This window comes from Triturus cristatus, chromosome 10 (genome assembly GCF_964204655.1).
Source record: "Triturus cristatus chromosome 10, aTriCri1.1, whole genome shotgun sequence".
Taxonomy (NCBI): Eukaryota; Metazoa; Chordata; class Amphibia; order Caudata; family Salamandridae; genus Triturus; species Triturus cristatus.
Genome location: NC_140593.1, coordinates 725,024,429 through 725,047,912, shown reverse-complemented (window position 1 = coordinate 725,047,912; position 23,484 = coordinate 725,024,429).

Sequence of the window (23,484 nt, the reverse complement as noted above, 5' to 3'; positions counted from 1 at the left end):
TAGCTATGAGGCCAGAGTAAGAGTCCAAGACCTTAACCATTAGGCCAGAGTAAGAGTTAAGACAGTAGCCATGAGGCCAGAGTAAGATTTAAGACAGTAGCTATGAGGCCAGAGTAAGAGTCCAAGACCTTAACCATTAGGCCAGAGTAACAGTGAAGACAGTAGCTATGAGGCCAGGGTAAGAGTTAAGACAGTAGCTATGAGGCCAGAGTAAGAGTTAAGACAGTAGCTATGAGGCCAGAGTAAGAGTCCAAGACCTTAACCATTAGGCCAGAGTAAGAGTTAAGACAGTAGCTATGAGGCCAAAGTAAGAGTTAAGACAGTAGCTATTAGGCCAGAGTAAGAGTTAAGACAGTAGCTATTAGGCCAGAGAAAGAGTTAAGACAGTAGCTATGAGGCCAGAGTAAGAGTTAAGACAGTAGCTATTAGGCCAGAGAAAGAGTTAAGACAGTAGCTATGAGGCCAGAGTAGGAGTTAAGACAGTAGCTATTAGGCCAGAGTAAGAGTCCAAGACCTTAACCGTTAGGCCAGAGTAAGAGTTAAGACAGTAGCTATGAGGCCAGAGTAAGAGTTCAGACAGTAGCTATGAGGCCAGAGTAAGAGTTAAGACAGTAGCTATTAGGACAGAGTAAGAGTCCAAGACCCTAACCATTAGGCCAGAGTAAGAGTTAAGACAGTAGCTATGAGGCCAGAGTAAGAGTTAAGACAGTAGCTATTAGGCCAGAGTAAGAGTTAAGACAGTAGCTATGAGGCCAGAGTAAGAATTAAGACTAGCTATGAGGCCAGAGTAAGAGTCCAAGACCTCAACCATTAGGCCAGAGTAAGAGTTAAGACAGTAGCTATGAGGCCAAAGTAAGAGTTAAGACAGTAGCTATGAGGCCAGAGTAAGAGTTAAGACAGTAGCTATGAGGCCAGAGTAAGAGTCCAAGACCTTAACCATTAGGCCAGAGTAAGAGTTAAGACAGTAGCTATGAGGCCAGGGTAAGAGTTAAGACAGTAGCTATGAGGCCAGAGTAAGAGTTAAGACAGTAGCTATGAGGCCAGAGTAAGAGTTAAGACAGTAGCTATTAGGCCAGAGTAAGAGTTAAGACAGTAGCTATGAGGCCAGGGTAAGAGTTAAGACAGTAGCTATGAGGCCAGAGTAAGAGTCCAAGACCTTAACCATTAGGCCAGAGTAAGAGTTAAGACAGTAGCTATGAGGCCAGAGTAAGAGTTAAGACAGTAGCTATGAGGCCAGAGTAAGAGTCCAAGACCTTAACCATTAGGCCAGAGTAAGAGTTAAGACAGTAGCTATTAGGCCAGAGTAAGAGTTAAGACAGTAGCTATTAGGCCAGAGTAAGAGTTAAGACAGTAGCTATTAGGCCAGAGTAAGAGTTAAGACAGTAGCTATGAGGCCAGAGTAAGAGTCCAAGACCTTAACCATTAGGCCAGAGTAAGAGTTAAGACAGTAGCTATGAGGCCAGAGTAAGAGTTAAGACAGTAGCTATGAGGCCAGAGTAACAGTTAAGACAGTAGCTATTAGGCCAGAAGAAGAGTCCAAGACCTTAATCATTAGGCCAGAGTAAGAGTTCAGACAGTAGCTATGAGGCCAGAGTAAGAGTCCAAGACCTTAACCATTAGGCCAGAGTAAGAGTTAAGACAGTAGCTATGAGGCCAGAGTAAGAGTTAAGACAGTAGCTATGAGGCCAGAGTAAGAATTAAGACTAGCTATGAGGCCAGAGTAAGAGTCCAAGACCTCAACCATTAGGCCAGAGTAAGAGTTAAGACAGTAGCTATGAGGCCAAAGTAAGAGTTAAGACAGTAGCTATTAGGCCAGAGTAAGAGTTAAGACAGTAGCTATTAGGCCAGAGAAAGAGTTAAGACAGTAGCTATGAGGCCAGAGTAAGAGTTAAGACAGTAGCTATTTGGCCAGAGTAAGAGTCCAAGACCTTAACCATTAGGCCAGAGTAAGAGTTAAGACAGTAGCTATGAGGCCAGAGTAAGAGTTAAGACCGTAGCTATTAGGCCAGAGTAAGAGTTAAGACAGTAGGTATGAGGCCAGAGTAAGAGTTAAGACAGTAGCTATGAGGCCAGAGTAAGAGTTAAGACAGTAGCTATGAGGCCAGAGTAAGAGTCCAAGACCTTCACCATTAGGCCAGAGTAAGAGTTAAGACAGTAGCTATGAGGCCAGAGTAAGAGTTAAGACAGTAGCTATGAGGCCAGAGTAAGAGTCCAAGACCTTAACCATTAGGCCAGAGTAAGAGTTAAGACAGTAGCTATGAGGCCAGGGTAAGAGTTAAGACAGTAGCTATTAGACCAGAGTAAGAGTTAAGACAGTAGCTATGAGGCCAGAGTAAGAGTTAAGACAGTAGCTATGAGGCCAGAGTAAGAGTTAAGACAGTAGCTATGAGGCCAGAGTAAGAGTCCAAGACCTTAACCATTAGGCCAGAGTAAGAGTTAAGACAGTAGCTATGAGGCCAGAGTAAGAGTTAAGACAGTAGCTATTAGGCCAGAGAAAGAGTTAAGACAGTAGGTATTAGGCCAGAGTAAGAGTTAAGACAGTAGCTATGAGGCCAGAGTAAGAGTCCAAGACCTTAACCATTAGGCCAGAGTAAGAGTTAAGACAGTAGCTATTAGGCCAGAGTAAGAGTTAAGACAGTAGCTATGAGGCCAGAGTAAGAGTTAAGACAGTAGCTATGAGGCCAGAGTAAGAGTTAAGACAGTAGCTATGAGGCCAGAGTAAGAGTTAAGACAGTAGCTATGAGGCCAGAGTAAGAGTTAAGACAGTAGCTATTAGGCCAGAGTAAGAGTTAAGACAGTAGCTATTAGGCCAGAGTAAGAGTTAAGACAGTAGCCATGAGGCCAGAGTAATATTTAAGACAGTAGCTATGAGGCCAGAGTAAGAGTCCAAGACCTTAACCATTAGGCCAGAGTAAGAGTTAAGACAGTAGCTATGAGGCCAGAGTAAGAGTTAAGACAGTAGCTATTAGGCCAGAAGAAGAGTCCAAGACCTTAACCATTAGGCCAGAGTAAGAGTTAAGACAGTAGCTATGAGGCCAGAGTAAGAGTTAAGACAGTAGCTATGAGGCCAGAGTAAGAGTCCAAGACCTTAACCATTAGGCCAGAGTAAGAGTTAAGGCAGTAGCTATGAGGCCAGAGTAAGAGTTAAGACAGTAGCTATTAGGCCAGAGTAAGAGTTAAGACAGTAGCCATGAGGCCAGAGTAAGATTTAAGACAGTAGCTATGAGGCCAGAGTAAGAGTCCAAGACCTTAACCATTAGGCCAGAGTAAGAGTTAAGACAGTAGCTATGAGGCCAGAGTAAGAGTCCAAGACCTTAACCAGTAGGCCAGAGTAAGAGTTAAGACAGTAGCTATTAGGCCAGAGTAAGAGTTAAGACAGTAGCTATGAGGCCAGTGTAAGAGTTAAGACAGTAGCTATGAGGCCAGAGTAAGAGTTAAGACAGTAGCTATGAGGCCAGAGTAAGAGTTAAGACAGTAGCTATTAGGCCAGAGTAAGAGTTAAGACAGTAGCTATTAGGCCAGAGTAAGAGTTAAGACAGTAGCCATGAGGCCAGAGTAAGAGTTAAGACAGTAGCTATTAGGCCAGAAGAAGAGTCCAAGACCTTAACCATTAGGCCAGAGTAAGAGTTAAGACAGTAGCTATGAGGCCAGAGTAAGAGTTAAGACAGTAGCTATGAGGCCAGAGTAAGAGTTAAGACAGTAGCTATGAGGCCAAAGTAAGAGGTAAGAGTCCAAGACCTTAACCATTAGGCCAGAGTAAGAGTTAATACAGTAGCTATGAGGCCAGAGTAAGAGTTAAGACAGTAGCTATGAGGCCAGAGTAAGAGTTAAGACAGTAGCTGTGAGGCCAGAGTAAGAGTTAAGACAGTAGCTATGAGGCCAGAGTAAGAGTTAAGACAGTAGCTATGAGGCCAGAGTAGGAGTTAAGACAGTAGCTATTAGGCCAGAGTAAGAGTTAAGACAGTAGCTATTAGGCCAGAGTAAGAGTTAAGATAGTAGCTATGAGGCCAGCGTAAGAGTCCACGACCTTAACCAATAGGCCAGAGTAAGAGTTCGGACAGTAGCTATGAGGCCAGAGTAGGAGTTAAGACAGTAGCTATTAGGCCAGAGTAAGAGTCCAAGACCTTAACCGTTAGGCCAGAGTAAGAGTTAAGACAGTAGCTATGAGGCCAGTGTAATAGTTAAGACAGTAGCTATGAGGCCAGTGTAATAGTTAAGACAGTAGCTATGAGGCCAGAGTAAGAGTTAAGACAGTAGCTACGAGGCAAAAGTAAAAGTCCAAGACCTTAACCATTAGGCCAGAGTAAGAGTTAAGACAGTAGCTATGAGGCCAGAGTAAGAGTTAAGACAGTAGCTATTAGGCCAGAGAAAGAGTCCAAGACCTTAACCATTAGGCCAGAGTAACAGTTAAGACAGTAGCTATTAGGCCAGAGTAAGAGTCCAAGACCTTAACCATTAGGCCAGAGTAAGAGTTAAGACAGTAGCTATGAGGCCAGAGTAAGAGTCCAAGACCTTAACCATTAGGCCAGAGTAAGAGTTAAGACAGTAGCTATTAGGCCAGAGTAAGAGTTATGACAGTAGATATTAGGCCAGAGTAAGAGTTAAGACAGTAGCTATTAGGCCAGAGTAAGAGTTAAGACAGTAGCTATTAGGCCAGAGTAAGAGTTAAGACAGTAGCTATGAGGCCAGAGTAAGAGTTAAGACAGTAGCTATGAGGCCAGAGTAAGAGTTAAGACAGTAGCTATTAGTCCAGAGTAAGAGTTAAGACAGTAGCTATTAGTCCAGAGTAAGAGTTAAGACAGTAGCTATGAGGCCAGAGTAAGAGTTAAGACGGTAGCTATGAGGCCAGAGTAAGAGTCCAAGACCTTAACCATTAGGCCAGAGTAAGAGTTAAGACAGTAGCTATGAGGCCAGAGTAAGAGTTAAGACAGTAGCTATTAGGCCAGAGCAAGAGTCCAAGACCTTAACCATTAGGCCAGAGTAAGAGTTCAGACAGTAGCTATGAGGCCAAAGTAAGAGTTAAGACAGTAGCTATTAGGCCAGAGTAAGAGTTAAGACAGTAGCTATTAGGCCAGAGTAGGAGTTAAGACAGTAGCTATTAGGCCAGAGTAGGAGTTAAGACAGTAGCTATTAGCCCAGAGTAAGAGTTAAGACAGTAGCTATTAGGCCAGAATAAGAGTCCAAGACCTTAACCATTGGGCCAGAGTAAGAGTTAAGACAGTAGCTAAGAGGCCAGAGTAAGAGTTAAGACAGTAGCTATGAGGCCAGAGTAAGAGTTAAGACAGTAGCTATGAGGCCAGAGTAAGAGTTAAGACAGTAGCTATTAGGCCAGAGTAGGAGTTAAGACAGTAGCTATTAGGCCAGAGTAAGAGTTAAGACAGTAGCAATGAGGCCAGAGTAAGAGTTAAGACAGTAGCTATGAGGCCAGAGTAAGAGTCCAAGACCTTAACCATTAGGCCAGAGTAAGAGTTAAGACAGTAGCTATGAGGCCAGAGTAAGAGTTAAGACAGTAGCTATTAGGCCAGAGTAAGAGTTAAGACAGTAGCTATAAGGCCAGAGTAAGCGTTAAGACAGTAGCTATGAGGCCAGAGTAAGAGTTAAGACAGTAGCTATGAGGCCAGAGTAAGAGTCCAAGACCTTAACCATTAGGCCAGAGTAAGAGTTAAGACAGTAGCTATGAGGCCAGAGTAAGAGTTAAGACAGTAGCTATGAGGCCAGTGTAATAGTTAAGACAGTAGCTATGATGCCAGTGTAATAGTTAAGACAGTAGCTATGAGGCCAGGGTAAGAGTTAAGACAGTAGCTATGAGGCCAGGGTAAGAGTTAAGACAGTAGCTATGAGGCCAGAGTAAGAGTTAAGACAGTAGCTATGAGGCCAGAGTAAGAGTCCAAGACCTTAATCATTAGGCCAGAGTAAGAGTTAAGACAGTAGCTATGAGGCCAGAGTAAGAGTTAAGACAGTAGCTATTAGGCCAGAGTAAGAGTTATGACAGTAGCTATGAGGCCAGAGTAAGAGTCCAAGACCTTAACCATTAGGCCAGAGTAAGAGTTAAGACAGTAGCTATGAGGCCAGAGTAAGAGTTAAGGCAGTAGCTATGAGGCCAGAGTAAGAGTTAAGACAGTAGCTATGAGGCCAGAGTAAGAGTCCAAGACCTTAACCATTAGGCCAGAGTAAGAGTTAAGACAGTAGCTATGAGGCCAGAGTAAGAGTTAAGGCAGTAGCTATTAGGCCAGAGTAAGAGTTAAGACAGTAGCTATTAGGCCAGAGTAAGAGTTAAGACAGTAGCTATGAGGCCAGAGTAAGAGTCCAAGACCTTAACCATTAGGCCAGAGTAAGAGTTGAGACAGTAGCTATGAGGCCAGAGTAAGAGTTAAGACAGTAGCTATGAGGCCAGAGTAAGAGTCCAAGACCTTAACCATTAGGCCAGAGTAAGAGTTAAGACAGTAGCTATGAGGCCAGGGTAAGAGTTAAGACAGTAGCTATTAGGCCAGAAGAAGAGTCCAAGACCTTAACCATTAGGCCAGAGTAAGAGTTAAGACAGTAGCTATGAGGCCAGAGTAAGAGTTAAGACAGTAGCTATGAGGCCAGAGTAAGAGTTAAGACAGTAGCTATTAGGCCAGAGTAAGAGTCCAAGACCTTAACCATTAGGCCAGAGTAAGAGTTAAGACAGTAGCTATGAGGCCAGAGTAAGAGTCCAAGACCTTAACCATTAGGCCAGAGTAAGAGTTAAGACAGTAGCTATTAGGCCAGAGTAAGAGTTATGACAGTAGCTATTAGGCCAGAGTAAGAGTTAAGACAGTAGCTATTAGGCCAGAGTAAGAGTTAAGACAGTAGCTATTAGGCCAGAGTAAGAGTTAAGACAGTAGCTATGAGGCCAGAGTAAGAGTCCAAGACCTTAACCATTAGGCCAGAGTAAGGGTTAAGACAGTAGCTATGAGGCCAGAGTAAGAGTCCAAGACCTTAACCATTAGGCCAGAGTAAGAGTTAAGACAGTAGCTATGAGGCCAGAGTAAGAGTTAAGACAGTAGCTATTAGGCCAGAAGAAGAGTCCAAGACATTAACCATTAGGCCAGAGTAAGAGTTAAGACAGTAGCTATTAGGCCAGAGTAAGAGTTATGACAGTAGCTATGAGGCCAGAGTAAGAATTAAGACAGTAGCTATGAGGCCAGAGTAAAAGTCCAAGACCTCAACCATTAGGCCAGAGTAAGAGTTAAGACAGTAGCTATTAGGCCAGAGTAAGAGTTAAGACAGTAGCTATTAGGCCAGAGAAAGAGTTAATACAGTAGCTATGAGGCCAGAGTAAGAGTTAAGACAGTAGCTATGAGGCCAGAGGAAGAGTTAAGACAGTAGCTATGAGTCTAGAGTAAGAGTTAAGACAGTAGCTATGAGGCCAGAGTAAGAGGTAAGAGTCCAAGACCTTAAACATTAGGCCAGAGTAAGAGTTAATACAGTAGCTATTAGGCCAGAGTAAGAGTTAAGACAGTAGCTATGAGGCCAGAGTAAGAGTTAAGACAGTAGCTTTGAGGCCAGAGTAAGAGTTAAGATAGTAGCTATGAGGCCAGCGTAAGAGTCCAAGACCTTAACCAATAGGCCAGAGTAAGAGTTAAGACAGTAGCTATGAGGCCAGAGTAAGAGTCCAAGACCTTAACCATTAGTTCCAGAGTAAGGGTTAAGACAGTAGCTATGAGGCCAGAGTAAGAGTTAAAACAGTAGCTACGAGGGAAGAGTAAGAGTCCAAGACCTTAACCAGTAGGCCAGAGTAAGAGTTAAGACAGTAGCTATTAGGCCAGAAGAAGAGTCCAAGACCTTAACCATTAGGCCAGAGTAAGAGTTAAGACAGTAACTATGAGGCCAGAGTAAGAGTTAAGACAGTAGCTATGAGGCCAGAGTAAGAGTTAAGACAGTAGCTATGAGGCCAGAGTAAGAGTTAAGACAGTAGCTATGAGGCCAGAGTAAGAGTTAAGACAGTAGCTTTGAGGCCAGAGTAAGAGTTAAGATAGTAGCTATGAGGCCAGCGTAAGAGTCCAAGACCTTAACCAATAGGCCAGAGTAAGAGTTAAGACAGTAGCTATGAGGCCAGAGTAAGAGTCCAAGACCTTAACCATTAGGCCAGAGTAAGGGTTAAGACAGTAGCTATGAGGCCAGAGTAAGAGTTAAGACAGTAGCTACGAGGCAAGAGTAAGAGTCCAAGACCTTAACCAGTAGGCCAGAGTAAGAGTTAAGACAGTAGCTATTAGGCCAGAAGAAGAGTCAAGACCCTAACCATTAGGCCAGAGTAAGGGTTAAGACAGTAGCTATGAGGCCAGAGTAAGAGTTAAGACAGTAGCTATTAGGCCAGAGTAAGAGTTACGACAGTAGCTATGAGGCCAGAGTAAGAGTTAAGACAGTAGCTATGAGGCCAGAGTAAGAGTTAAGACAGTAGCTATGAGGCCAGAGTAAGAGTCCAAGACCTTAACCATTAGGCCAGAGTAAGAGTTAAGACAGTAGCTATGAGGCCAGAGTAAGAGTTAAGACAGTAGCTATTAGGCCAGAGTAAGAGTTAAGACAGTAGCTATGAGGCCAGAGTAAGAGTTAAGACAGTAGCTTTGAGGCCAGAGTAAGAGTTAAGATAGTAGCTATGAGGCCAGCGTAAGAGTCCACGACCTTAACCAATAGGCCAGAGTAAGAGTTAAGACAGTAGCTATGAGGCCAGAGTAGGAGTCCAAGACCTTAACCATTAGGCCAGAGTAAGAGTTAAGACAGTAGCTATGAGGCCAGAGTAAGAGTTAAGACCGCAGCTATTAGGCCAGAGTAAGAGTTAAGACAGTAGCTATTAGGACAGAGTAAGAGTCAAGACCCTAACCATTAGGCCAGAGTAAGAGTTAAGACAGTAGCTATGAGGCCAGAGTAAGAGTTAAGACAGTAGCTATGAGGCCAGAGTAAGAGTTAAGACAGTAGCTATTAGGCCAGAGTAAGAGTTAAGACAGTAGCTATGAGGCCAGAGTAAGAGTTAAGGCAGTAGCTATTAGGCCAGAGTAAGAGTTAAGACAGTAGCTATGAGGCCAGAGTAAGAGTTATGACAGTAGCTATGAGGCCAGAGTAAGAGTTATGACAGTAGCTATTAGGCCAGAGTAAGAGTTATGACAGTAGCTATGAGGCCAGAGTAAGAGTCCAAGACCTTAACCATTAGGCCAGAGTAAGAGTTAAGACAGTAGCCATGAGGCCAGAGTAAGATTTAAGACAGTAGCTATGAGGCCAGAGTAAGAGTCCAAGACCTTAACCATTAGGCCAGAGTAACAGTGAAGACAGTAGCTATGAGGCCAGGGTAAGAGTTAAGACAGTAGCTATGAGGCCAGAGTAAGAGTTAAGACAGTAGCTATGAGGCCAGAGTAAGAGTCCAAGACCTTAACCATTAGGCCAGAGTAAGAGTTAAGACAGTAGCTATGAGGCCAAAGTAAGAGTTAAGACAGTAGCTATTAGGCCAGAGTAAGAGTTAAGACAGTAGCTATTAGGCCAGAGAAAGAGTTAAGACAGTAGCTATGAGGCCAGAGTAAGAATTAAGACTAGCTATGAGGCCAGAGTAAGAGTCCAAGACCTCAACCATTAGGCCAGAGTAAGAGTTAAGACAGTAGCTATGAGGCCAAAGTAAGAGTTAAGACAGTAGCTATGAGGCCAGAGTAAGAGTCCAAGACCCTAACCATTAGGCCAGAGTAAGAGTTAAGACAGTAGCTATGAGGCCAGAGTAAGAGTTAAGACAGTAGCTATGAGGCCAGAGTAAGAGTTATGACAGTAGCTATTAGGCCAGAGTAAGAGTTATGACAGTAGCTATGAGGCCAGAGTAAGAGTCCAAGACCTTAACCATTAGGCCAGAGTAAGAGTTAAGACAGTAGCTATGAGGCCAAAGTAAGAGTTAAGACAGTAGCTATTAGGCCAGAGTAAGAGTTAAGACAGTAGCTATTAGGCCAGAGAAAGAGTTAAGACAGTAGCTATGAGGCCAGAGTAAGAATTAAGACTAGCTATGAGGCCAGAGTAAGAGTCCAAGACCTCAACCATTAGGCCAGAGTAAGAGTTAAGACAGTAGCTATGAGGCCAAAGTAAGAGTTAAGACAGTAGCTATTAGGCCAGAGTAAGAGTCCAAGACCCTAACCATTAGGCCAGAGTAAGAGTTAAGACAGTAGCTATGAGGCCAGAGTAAGAGTTAAGACAGTAGCTATGAGGCAAGAGTAAGAGTTAAGACAGTAGCTATGAGGCCAGAGTAAGAGTTATGACAGTAGCTATTAGGCCAGAGTAAGAGTTATGACAGTAGCTATGAGGCCAGAGTAAGAGTCCAAGACCTTAACCATTAGGCCAGAGTAAGAGTTAAGACAGTAGCCATGAGGCCAGAGTAAGATTTAAGACAGTAGCTATGAGGCCAGAGTAAGAGTCCAAGACCTTAACCATTAGGCCAGAGTAACAGTGAAGACAGTAGCTATGAGGCCAGGGTAAGAGTTAAGACAGTAGCTATGAGGCCAGAGTAAGAGTTAAGACAGTAGCTATGAGGCCAGAGTAAGAGTCCAAGACCTTAACCATTAGGCCAGAGTAAGAGTTAAGACAGTAGCTATGAGGCCAAAGTAAGAGTTAAGACAGTAGCTATTAGGCCAGAGTAAGAGTTAAGACAGTAGCTATTAGGCCAGAGAAAGAGTTAAGACAGTAGCTATGAGGCCAGAGTAAGAGTTAAGACAGTAGCTATTAGGCCAGAGAAAGAGTTAAGACAGTAGCTATGAGGCCAGAGTAGGAGTTAAGACAGTAGCTATTAGGCCAGAGTAAGAGTCCAAGACCTTAACCGTTAGGCCAGAGTAAGAGTTAAGACAGTAGCTATGAGGCCAGAGTAAGAGTTCAGACAGTAGCTATGAGGCCAGAGTAAGAGTTAAGACAGTAGCTATTAGGACAGAGTAAGAGTCCAAGACCCTAACCATTAGGCCAGAGTAAGAGTTAAGACAGTAGCTATGAGGCCAGAGTAAGAGTTAAGACAGTAGCTATTAGGCCAGAGTAAGAGTTAAGACAGTAGCTATGAGGCCAGAGTAAGAATTAAGACTAGCTATGAGGCCAGAGTAAGAGTCCAAGACCTCAACCATTAGGCCAGAGTAAGAGTTAAGACAGTAGCTATGAGGCCAAAGTAAGAGTTAAGACAGTAGCTATGAGGCCAGAGTAAGAGTTAAGACAGTAGCTATGAGGCCAGAGTAAGAGTCCAAGACCTTAACCATTAGGCCAGAGTAAGAGTTAAGACAGTAGCTATGAGGCCAGGGTAAGAGTTAAGACAGTAGCTATGAGGCCAGAGTAAGAGTTAAGACAGTAGCTATGAGGCCAGAGTAAGAGTTAAGACAGTAGCTATTAGGCCAGAGTAAGAGTTAAGACAGTAGCTATGAGGCCAGGGTAAGAGTTAAGACAGTAGCTATGAGGCCAGAGTAAGAGTCCAAGACCTTAACCATTAGGCCAGAGTAAGAGTTAAGACAGTAGCTATGAGGCCAGAGTAAGAGTTAAGACAGTAGCTATGAGGCCAGAGTAAGAGTCCAAGACCTTAACCATTAGGCCAGAGTAAGAGTTAAGACAGTAGCTATTAGGCCAGAGTAAGAGTTAAGACAGTAGCTATTAGGCCAGAGTAAGAGTTAAGACAGTAGCTATTAGGCCAGAGTAAGAGTTAAGACAGTAGCTATGAGGCCAGAGTAAGAGTCCAAGACCTTAACCATTAGGCCAGAGTAAGAGTTAAGACAGTAGCTATGAGGCCAGAGTAAGAGTTAAGACAGTAGCTATGAGGCCAGAGTAACAGTTAAGACAGTAGCTATTAGGCCAGAAGAAGAGTCCAAGACCTTAATCATTAGGCCAGAGTAAGAGTTCAGACAGTAGCTATGAGGCCAGAGTAAGAGTCCAAGACCTTAACCATTAGGCCAGAGTAAGAGTTAAGACAGTAGCTATGAGGCCAGAGTAAGAGTTAAGACAGTAGCTATGAGGCCAGAGTAAGAATTAAGACTAGCTATGAGGCCAGAGTAAGAGTCCAAGACCTCAACCATTAGGCCAGAGTAAGAGTTAAGACAGTAGCTATGAGGCCAAAGTAAGAGTTAAGACAGTAGCTATTAGGCCAGAGTAAGAGTTAAGACAGTAGCTATTAGGCCAGAGAAAGAGTTAAAACAGTAGCTATGAGGCCAGAGTAAGAGTTAAGACAGTAGCTATTTGGCCAGAGTAAGAGTCCAAGACCTTAACCATTAGGCCAGAGTAAGAGTTAAGACAGTAGCTATGAGGCCAGAGTAAGAGTTAAGACCGTAGCTATTAGGCCAGAGTAAGAGTTAAGACAGTAGGTATGAGGCCAGAGTAAGAGTTAAGACAGTAGCTATGAGGCCAGAGTAAGAGTTAAGACAGTAGCTATGAGGCCAGAGTAAGAGTCCAAGACCTTCACCATTAGGCCAGAGTAAGAGTTAAGACAGTAGCTATGAGGCCAGAGTAAGAGTTAAGACAGTAGCTATGAGGCCAGAGTAAGAGTCCAAGACCTTAACCATTAGGCCAGAGTAAGAGTTAAGACAGTAGCTATGAGGCCAGGGTAAGAGTTAAGACAGTAGCTATTAGACCAGAGTAAGAGTTAAGACAGTAGCTATGAGGCCAGAGTAAGAGTTAAGACAGTAGCTATGAGGCCAGAGTAAGAGTTAAGACAGTAGCTATGAGGCCAGAGTAAGAGTCCAAGACCTTAACCATTAGGCCAGAGTAAGAGTTAAGACAGTAGCTATGAGGCCAGAGTAAGAGTTAAGACAGTAGCTATTAGGCCAGAGAAAGAGTTAAGACAGTAGGTATTAGGCCAGAGTAAGAGTTAAGACAGTAGCTATGAGGCCAGAGTAAGAGTCCAAGACCTTAACCATTAGGCCAGAGTAAGAGTTAAGACAGTAGCTATTAGGCCAGAGTAAGAGTTAAGACAGTAGCTATGAGGCCAGAGTAAGAGTTAAGACAGTAGCTATGAGGCCAGAGTAAGAGTTAAGACAGTAGCTATGAGGCCAGAGTAAGAGTTAAGACAGTAGCTATTAGGCCAGAGTAAGAGTTAAGACAGTAGCTATTAGGCCAGAGTAAGAGTTAAGACAGTAGCCATGAGGCCAGAGTAATATTTAAGACAGTAGCTATGAGGCCAGAGTAAGAGTCCAAGACCTTAACCATTAGGCCAGAGTAAGAGTTAAGACAGTAGCTATGAGGCCAGAGTAAGAGTTAAGACAGTAGCTATTAGGCCAGAAGAAGAGTCCAAGACCTTAACCATTAGGCCAGAGTAAGAGTTAAGACAGTAGCTATGAGGCCAGAGTAAGAGTTAAGACAGTAGCTATGAGGCCAGAGTAAGAGTCCAAGACCTTAACCATTAGGCCAGAGTAAGAGTTAAGACAGTAGCTATGAGGCCAGAGTAAGAGTTAAGACAGTAGCTATTAGGCCAGAGTAAGAGTTAAGACAGTAGCCATGAGGCCAGAGTAAGATTTAAGACAGTAGCTATGAGGCCAGAGTAAGAGTCCAAGACCTTAACCATTAGGCCAGAGTAAGAGTTAAGACAGTAGCTATGAGGCCAGAGTAAGAGTCCAAGACCTTAACCAGTAGGCCAGAGTAAGAGTTAAGACAGTAGCTATTAGGCCAGAGTAAGAGTTAAGACAGTAGCTATGAGGCCAGTGTAAGAGTTAAGACAGTAGCTATGAGGCCAGAGTAAGAGTTAAGACAGTAGCTATGAGGCCAGAGTAAGAGTTAAGACAGTAGCTATTAGGCCAGAGTAAGAGTTAAGACAGTAGCTATTAGGCCAGAGTAAGAGTTAAGACAGTAGCCATGAGGCCAGAGTAAGAGTTAAGACAGTAGCTATTAGGCCAGAAGAAGAGTCCAAGACCTTAACCATTAGGCCAGAGTAAGAGTTAAGACAGTAGCTATGAGGCCAGAGTAAGAGTTAAGACAGTAGCTATGAGGCCAGAGTAAGAGTTAAGACAGTAGCTATGAGGCCAAAGTAAGAGGTAAGAGTCCAAGACCTTAACCATTAGGCCAGAGTAAGAGTTAATACAGTAGCTATGAGGCCAGAGTAAGAGTTAAGACAGTAGCTATGAGGCCAGAGTAAGAGTTAAGACAGTAGCTGTGAGGCCAGAGTAAGAGTTAAGACAGTAGCTATGAGGCCAGAGTAAGAGTTAAGACAGTAGCTATGAGGCCAGAGTAGGAGTTAAGACAGTAGCTATTAGGCCAGAGTAAGAGTTAAGACAGTAGCTATTAGGCCAGAGTAAGAGTTAAGATAGTAGCTATGAGGCCAGCGTAAGAGTCCACGACCTTAACCAATAGGCCAGAGTAAGAGTTCGGACAGTAGCTATGAGGCCAGAGTAGGAGTTAAGACAGTAGCTATTAGGCCAGAGTAAGAGTCCAAGACCTTAACCGTTAGGCCAGAGTAAGAGTTAAGACAGTAGCTATGAGGCCAGTGTAATAGTTAAGACAGTAGCTATGAGGCCAGTGTAATAGTTAAGACAGTAGCTATGAGGCCAGAGTAAGAGTTAAGACAGTAGCTACGAGGCAAAAGTAAAAGTCCAAGACCTTAACCATTAGGCCAGAGTAAGAGTTAAGACAGTAGCTATGAGGCCAGAGTAAGAGTTAAGACAGTAGCTATTAGGCCAGAGAAAGAGTCCAAGACCTTAACCATTAGGCCAGAGTAACAGTTAAGACAGTAGCTATTAGGCCAGAGTAAGAGTCCAAGACCTTAACCATTAGGCCAGAGTAAGAGTTAAGACAGTAGCTATGAGGCCAGAGTAAGAGTCCAAGACCTTAACCATTAGGCCAGAGTAAGAGTTAAGACAGTAGCTATTATGCCAGAGTAAGAGTTATGACAGTAGCTATTAGGCCAGAGTAAGAGTTAAGACAGTAGCTATTAGGCCAGAGTAAGAGTTAAGACAGTAGCTATTAGGCCAGAGTAAGAGTTAAGACAGTAGCTATGAGGCCAGAGTAAGAGTTAAGACAGTAGCTATGAGGCCAGAGTAAGAGTTAAGACAGTAGCTATTAGTCCAGAGTAAGAGTTAAGACAGTAGCTATTAGTCCAGAGTAAGAGTTAAGACAGTAGCTATGAGGCCAGAGTAAGAGTTAAGACAGTAGCTTTGAGGCCAGAGTAAGAGTTAAGATAGTAGCTATGAGGCCAGCGTAAGAGTCCACGACCTTAACCAATAGGCCAGAGTAAGAGTTAAGACAGTAGCTATGAGGCCAGAGTAGGAGTTAAGACAGTAGCTATTAGGCCAGAGTAAGAGTCCAAGACCTTAACCGTTAGGCCAGAGTAAGAGTTAAGACAGTAGCTATGAGGCCAGAGTAAGAGTTAAGACAGTAGCTATTAGGCCAGAGTAAGAGTTAAGACAGTAGCTATGAGGCCAGAGTAAGAGTTAAGACAGTAGCTATGAGGCCAGAGTAAGAGTCCAAGACCTTAACCAGTAGGCCAGAGTAAGAGTTAAGACAGTAGCTATGAGGCCAGTGTAAGAGTTAAGACAGTAGCTATGAGGCCAGAGTAAGAGTCCAAGACCTTAACCATTAGGCCAGAGTAAGAGTTAAGACAGTAGCTATGAGGCCAGAGTAAGAGTTAAGACAGTAGCTATGAGGCCAGAGTAAGAGTCCAAGACCTTAACCAGTAGGCCAGAGTAAGAGTTAAGACAGTAGCTATGAGGCCAGAGTAAGAGTTAAGATAGTAGCTATGAGGCCAGAGTAAGAGTTAAGACAGTAGCTATTAGGCCAGAGTAAGAGTTAAGACAGTAGCTATTAGGCCAGAGTAAGAGTTAAGACAGTAGCTATGAGGCCAGAGTAAGAGTTAAGACAGTAGCTATGAGGCCAGAGTAAGAGTTAAGACAGTAGCTATTAGTCCAGAGTAAGAGTTAAGACAGTAGCTATTAGTCCAGAGTAAGAGTTAAGACAGTAGCTATGAGGCCAGAGTAAGAGTTAAGACAGTAGCTTTGAGGCCAGAGTAAGAGTTAAGATAGTAGCTATGAGGCCAGCGTAAGAGTCCACGACCTTAACCAATAGGCCAGAGAAAGAGTTAAGACAGTAGCTATGAGGCCAGAGTAGGAGTTAAGACAGTAGCTATTAGGCCAGAGTAAGAGTCCAAGACCTTAACCGTTAGGCCAGAGTAAGAGTTAAGACAGTAGCTATGAGGCCAGAGTAAGAGTTAAGACAGTAGCTATTAGGCCAGAGTAAGAGTTAAGACAGTAGCTATGAGGCCAGAGTAAGAGTTAAGACAGTAGCTATGAGGCCAGAGTAAGAGTCCAAGACCTTAACCAGTAGGCCAGAGTAAGAGTTAAGACAGTAGCTATGAGGCCAGTGTAAGAGTTAAGACAGTAGCTATGAGGCCAGAGTAAGAGTCCAAGACCTTAACCATTAGGCCAGAGTAAGAGTTAAGACAGTAGCTATGAGGCCAGAGTAAGAGTTAAGACAGTAGCTATGAGGCCAGAGTAAGAGTCCAAGACCTTAACCAGTAGGCCAGAGTAAGAGTTAAGACAGTAGCTATGAGGCCAGAGTAAGAGTTAAGATAGTAGCTATGAGGCCAGAGTAAGAGTTAAGACAGTAGCTATTAGGCCAGAGTAAGAGTTAAGACAGTAGCTATTAGGACAGAGTAAGAGTCCAAGACCCTAACCATTAGGCCAGAGTAAGAGTTAAGACAGTAGCTATTAGGCCAGAGTAAGAGTTAAGACAGTAGCTATGAGGCCAGAGTAAGAGTCCAAGACCCTAACCATTAGGCCAGAGTAAGAGTTAAGACAGTAGCTATGAGGCCAGAGTAAGAGTTAAGACAGTAGCTATGAGGCCAGAGTAAGAGTTAAGACAGTAGCTATTAGGCCAGAGTAAGAGTTAAGACAGTAGCTATTAGGCCAGAGTAAGAGTTAAGACAGTAGCCATGAGGCCAGAGTAAGATTTACGACAGTAGCTATGAGGCCAGAGTAAGAGTCCAAGACCTTAACCATTAGGCCAGAGTAAGAGTTAAGACAGTAGCTATGAGGCCAGAGTAAGAGTTAAGACAGTAGCTATTAGGCCAGAGTAAGAGTTAAGACAGTAGCTATGAGGCCAGAGTAAGAGTTAAGACAGTAGCTATTAGGCCAGAAGAAGAGTCCAAGACTTTAACCATTAGGCCAGAGTAAGAGTTAAGACAGTAGCTATGAGGCCAGAGTAAGAGTTAAGACAGTAGCTATGAGGCCAGAGTAAGAGTCCAAGACCTTAACCATTAGGCCAGAGTAAGAGTTAAGACAGTAGCTATTAGGCCAGAGTAAGAGTTAAGACAGTAGCTATTAGGCCAGAGTAAGAGTTAAGACAGTAGCTATTAGGCCAGAGTAAGAGTTAAGACAGTAGCTATGAGGCCAGAGTAAGAGTCCAAGACCTTAACCATTAGGCCAGAGTAAGAGTTAAGACAGTAGCTATGAGGCCAGAGTAAGAGTTAAGACAGTAGCTATGAGGCCAGAGTAACAGTTAAGACAGTAGCTATTAGGCCAGAAGAAGAGTCCAAGACCTTAATCATTAGGCCAGAGTAAGAGTTCAGACAGTAGCTATGAGGCCAGAGTAAGAGTCCAAGACCTTAACCATTAGGCCAGAGTAAGAGTTAAGACAGTAGCTATGAGGCCAGAGTAAGAGTTAAGACAGTAGCTATGAGGCCAGAGTAAGAATTAAGACTAGCTATGAGGCCAGAGTAAGAGTCCAAGACCTCAACCATTAGGCCAGAGTAAGAGTTAAGACAGTAGCTATGAGGCCAAAGTAAGAGTTAAGACAGTAGCTATTAGGCCAGAGTAAGAGTTAAGACAGTAGCTATTAGGCCAGAGAAAGAGTTAAGACAGTAGCTATGAGGCCAGAGTAAGAGTTAAGACAGTAGCTATGAGGCCAGAGTAAGAGTCCAAGACCTTAACCATTAGGCCAGAGTAAGAGTTAAGACAGTAGCTATGAGGCCAGAGTAAGAGTTAAGACCGTAGCTATTAGGCCAGAGTAAGAGTTAAGACAGTAGCTATGAGGCCAGAGTAAGAGTTAAGACAGTAGCTATGAGGCCAGAGTAAGAGTCCAAGACCTTCACCATTAGGCCAGAGTAAGAGTTAAGACAGTAGCTATGAGGCCAGAGTAAGAGTTAAGACAGTAGCTATGAGGCCAGAGTAAGAGTCCAAGACCTTAACCATTAGGCCAGAGTAAGAGTTAAGACAGTAGCTATGAGGCCAGGGTAAGAGTTAAGACAGTAGCTATTAGACCAGAGTAAGAGTTAAGACAGTAGCTATGAGGCCAGAGTAAGAGTTAAGACAGTAGCTATGAGGCCAGAGTAAGAGTTAAGACAGTAGCTATGAGGCCAGAGTAAGAGTCCAAGACCTTAACCATTAGGCCAGAGTAAGAGTTAAGACAGTAGCTATGAGGCCAGAGTAAGAGTTAAGACAGTAGCTATTAGGCCAGAGAAAGAGTTAAGACAGTAGGTATTAGGCCAGAGTAAGAGTTAAGACAGTAGCTATGAGGCCAGAGTAAGAGTCCAAGACCTTAACCATTAGGCCAGAGTAAGAGTTAAGACAGTAGCTATTAGGCCAGAGTAAGAGTTAAGACAGTAGCTATGAGGCCAGAGTAAGAGTTAAGACAGTAGCTATGAGGCCAGAGTAAGAGTTAAGACAGTAGCTATGAGGCCAGAGTAAGAGTTAAGACAGTAGCTATGAGGCCAGAGTAAGAGTTAAGACAGTAGCTATTAGGCCAGAGTAAGAGTTAAGACAGTAGCTATTAGGCCAGAGTAAGAGTTAAGACAGTAGCCATGAGGCCAGAGTAAGATTTAAGACAGTAGCTATGAGGCCAGAGTAAGAGTCCAAGACCTTAACCATTAGGCCAGAGTAAGAGTTAAGACAGTAGCTATGAGGCCAGAGTAAGAGTTAAGACAGTAGCTATTAGGCCAGAAGAAGAGTCCAAGACCTTAACCATTAGGCCAGAGTAAGAGTTAAGACAGTAGCTATGAGGCCAGAGTAAGAGTTAAGACAGTAGCTATGAGGCCAGAGTAAGAGTCCAAGACCTTAACCATTAGGCCAGAGTAAGAGTTAAGACAGTAGCTATGAGGCCAGAGTAAGAGTTAAGACAGTAGCTATTAGGCCAGAGTAAGAGTTAAGACAGTAGCCATGAGGCCAGAGTAAGATTTAAGACAGTAGCTATGAGGCCAGAGTAAGAGTCCAAGACCTTAACCATTAGGCCAGAGTAAGAGTTAAGACAGTAGCTATGAGGCCAGAGTAAGAGTCCAAGACCTTAACCAGTAGGCCAGAGTAAGAGTTAAGACAGTAGCTATTAGGCCAGAGTAAGAGTTAAGACAGTAGCTATGAGGCCAGTGTAAGAGTTAAGACAGTAGCTATGAGGCCAGAGTAAGAGTTAAGACAGTAGCTATGAGGCCAGAGTAAGAGTTAAGACAGTAGCTATTAGGCCAGAGTAAGAGTTAAGACAGTAGCTATGAGGCCAGTGTAAGAGTTAAGACAGTAGCTATGAGGCCAGAGTAAGAGTTAAGACAGTAGCTATGAGGCCAGAGTAAGAGTTAAGACAGTAGCTATTAGGCCAGAGTAAGAGTTAAGACAGTAGCTATTAGGCCAGAGTAAGAGTTAAGACAGTAGCCATGAGGCCAGAGTAAGAGTTAAGACAGTAGCTATTAGGCCAGAAGAAGAGTCCAAGACCTTAACCATTAGGCCAGAGTAAGAGTTAAGACAGTAGCTATGAGGCCAGAGTAAGAGTTAAGACAGTAGCTATGAGGCCAGAGTAAGAGTTAAGACAGTAGCTATGAGGCCAAAGTAAGAGGTAAGAGTCCAAGACCTTAACCATTAGGCCAGAGTAAGAGTTAATACAGTAGCTATGAGGCCAGAGTAAGAGTTAAGACAGTAGCTATGAGGCCAGAGTAAGAGTTAAGACAGTAGCTGTGAGGCCAGAGTAAGAGTTAAGACAGTAGCTATGAGGCCAGAGTAAGAGTTAAGACAGTAGCTATTAGGCCAGAGTAAGAGTTAAGACAGTAGCTATTAGGCCAGAGTAAGAGTTAAGATAGTAGCTATGAGGCCAGCGTAAGAGTCCACGACCTTAACCAATAGGCCAGAGTAAGAGTTCGGACAGTAGCTATGAGGCCAGAGTAGGAGTTAAGACAGTAGCTATTAGGCCAGAGTAAGAGTCCAAGACCTTAACCGTTAGGCCAGAGTAAGAGTTAAGACAGTAGCTATGAGGCCAGTGTAATAGTTAAGACAGTAGCTATGAGGCCAGTGTAATAGTTAAGACAGTAGCTATGAGGCCAGAGTAAGAGTTAAGACAGTAGCTACGAGGCAAAAGTAAAAGTCCAAGACCTTAACCATTAGGCCAGAGTAAGAGTTAAGACAGTAGCTATGAGGCCAGAGTAAGAGTTAAGACAGTAGCTATTAGGCCAGAGAAAGAGTCCAAGACCTTAACCATTAGGCCAGAGTAACAGTTAAGACAGTAGCTATTAGGCCAGAGTAAGAGTCCAAGACCTTAACCATTAGGCCAGAGTAAGAGTTAAGACAGTAGCTATGAGGCCAGAGTAAGAGTCCAAGACCTTAACCATTAGGCCAGAGTAAGAGTTAAGACAGTAGCTATTAGGCCAGAGTAAGAGTTATGACAGTAGCTATTAGGCCAGAGTAAGAGTTAAGACAGTAGCTATTAGGCCAGAGTAAGAGTTAAGACAGTAGCTATTAGGCCAGAGTAAGAGTTAAGACAGTAGCTATTAGGCCAGAGTAAGAGTTAAGACAGTAGCTATGAGGCCAGAGTAAGAGTTAAGACAGTAGCTATGAGGCCAGAGTAAGAGTTAAGACAGTAGCTATTAGTCCAGAGTAAGAGTTAAGACAGTAGCTATGAGGCCAGAGTAAGAGTTAAGACAGTAGCTATGAGGCCAGAGTAAGAGTTAAGACAGTAGCTATTAGGCCAGAGTAAGAGTTAAGACAGTAGCTATTAGGCCAGAGTAAGAGTTAAGACAGTAGCCATGAGGCCAGAGTAAGAGTTAAGACAGTAGCTATTAGGCCAGAAGAAGAGTCCAAGACCTTAACCATTAGGCCAGAGTAAGAGTTAAGACAGTAGCTATGAGGCCAGAGTAAGAGTTAAGACAGTAGCTATGAGGCCAGAGTAAGAGTCCAAGACCTTAACCAGTAGGCCAGAGTAAGAGTTAAGACAGTAGCTATTAGGCCAGAGTAAGAGTTAAGACAGTAGCTATGAGGCCAGTGTAAGAGTTAAGACAGTAGCTATGAGGCCAGAGTAAGAGTTAAGACAGTAGCTATGAGGCCAGAGTAAGAGTTAAGACAGTAGCTATTAGGCCAGAGTAAGAGTTAAGACAGTAGCTATGAGGCCAGTGTAAGAGTTAAGACAGTAGCTATGAGGCCAGAGTAAGAGTTAAGACAGTAGCTATGAGGCCAGAGTAAGAGTTAAGACAGTAGCTATTAGGCCAGAGTAAGAGTTAAGACAGTAGCTATTAGGCCAGAGTAAGAGTTAAGACAGTAGCCATGAGGCCAGAGTAAGAGTTAAGACAGTAGCTATTAGGCCAGAAGAAGAGTCCAAGACCTTAACCATTAGGCCAGAGTAAGAGTTAAGACAGTAGCTATGAGGCCAGAGTAAGAGTTAAGACAGTAGCTATGAGGCCAGAGTAAGAGTTAAGACAGTAGCTATGAGGCCAAAGTAAGAGGTAAGAGTCCAAGACCTTAACCATTAGGCCAGAGTAAGAGTTAATACAGTAGCTATGAGGCCAGAGTAAGAGTTAAGACAGTAGCTATGAGGCCAGAGTAAGAGTTAAGACAGTAGCTGTGAGGCCAGAGTAAGAGTTAAGACAGTAGCTATGAGGCCAGAGTAAGAGTTAAGACAGTAGCTATTAGGCCAGAGTAAGAGTTAAGACAGTAGCTATTAGGCCAGAGTAAGAGTTAAGATAGTAGCTATGAGGCCAGCGTAAGAGTCCACGACCTTAACCAATAGGCCAGAGTAAGAGTTCGGACAGTAGCTATGAGGCCAGAGTAGGAGTTAAGACAGTAGCTATTAGGCCAGAGTAAGAGTCCAAGACCTTAACCGTTAGGCCAGAGTAAGAGTTAAGACAGTAGCTATGAGGCCAGTGTAATAGTTAAGACAGTAGCTATGAGGCCAGTGTAATAGTTAAGACAGTAGCTATGAGGCCAGAGTAAGAGTTAAGACAGTAGCTACGAGGCAAAAGTAAAAGTCCAAGACCTTAACCATTAGGCCAGAGTAAGAGTTAAGACAGTAGCTATGAGGCCAGAGTAAGAGTTAAGACAGTAGCTATTAGGCCAGAGAAAGAGTCCAAGACCTTAACCATTAGGCCAGAGTAACAGTTAAGACAGTAGCTATTAGGCCAGAGTAAGAGTCCAAGACCTTAACCATTAGGCCAGAGTAAGAGTTAAGACAGTAGCTATGAGGCCAGAGTAAGAGTCCAAGACCTTAACCATTAGGCCAGAGTAAGAGTTAAGACAGTAGCTATTAGGCCAGAGTAAGAGTTATGACAGTAGCTATTAGGCCAGAGTAAGAGTTAAGACAGTAGCTATTAGGCCAGAGTAAGAGTTAAGACAGTAGCTATTAGGCCAGAGTAAGAGTTAAGACAGTAGCTATTAGGCCAGAGTAAGAGTTAAGACAGTAGCTATGAGGCCAGAGTAAGAGTTAAGACAGTAGCTATGAGGCCAGAGTAAGAGTTAAGACAGTAGCTATTAGTCCAGAGTAAGAGTTAAGACAGTAGCTATGAGGCCAGAGTAAGAGTTAAGACAGTAGCTATGAGGCCAGAGTAAGAGTTAAGACAGTAGCTATTAGGCCAGAGTAAGAGTTAAGACAGTAGCTATTAGGCCAGAGTAAGAGTTAAGACAGTAGCCATGAGGCCAGAGTAAGAGTTAAGACAGTAGCTATTAGGCCAGAAGAAGAGTCCAAGACCTTAACCATTAGGCCAGAGTAAGAGTTAAGACAGTAGCTATGATGCCAGAGTAAGAGTTAAGACAGTAGCTATGAGGCCAGAGTAAGAGTTAAGACAGTAGCTATGAGGCCAAAGTAAGAGGTAAGAGTCCAAGACCTTAACCATTAGGCCAGAGTAAGAGTTAATACAGTAGCTATGAGGCCAGAGTAAGAGTTAAGACAGTAGCTATGAGGCCAGAGTAAGAGTTAAGACAGTAGCTGTGAGGCCAGAGTAAGAGTTAAGACAGTAGCTATGAGGCCAGAGTAAGAGTTAAGACAGTAGCTATTAGGCCAGAGTAAGAGTTAAGACAGTAGCTATTAGGCCAGAGTAAGAGTTAAGATAGTAGCTATGAGGCCAGCGTAAGAGTCCACGACCTTAACCAATAGGCCAGAGTAAGAGTTCGGACAGTAGCTATGAGGCCAGAGTAGGAGTTAAGACAGTAGCTATTAGGCCAGAGTAAGAGTCCAAGACCTTAACCGTTAGGCCAGAGTAAGAGTTAAGACAGTAGCTATGAGGCCAGTGTAATAGTTAAGACAGTAGCTATGAGGCCAGTGTAATAGTTAAGACAGTAGCTATGAGGCCAGAGTAAGAGTTAAGACAGTAGCTACGAG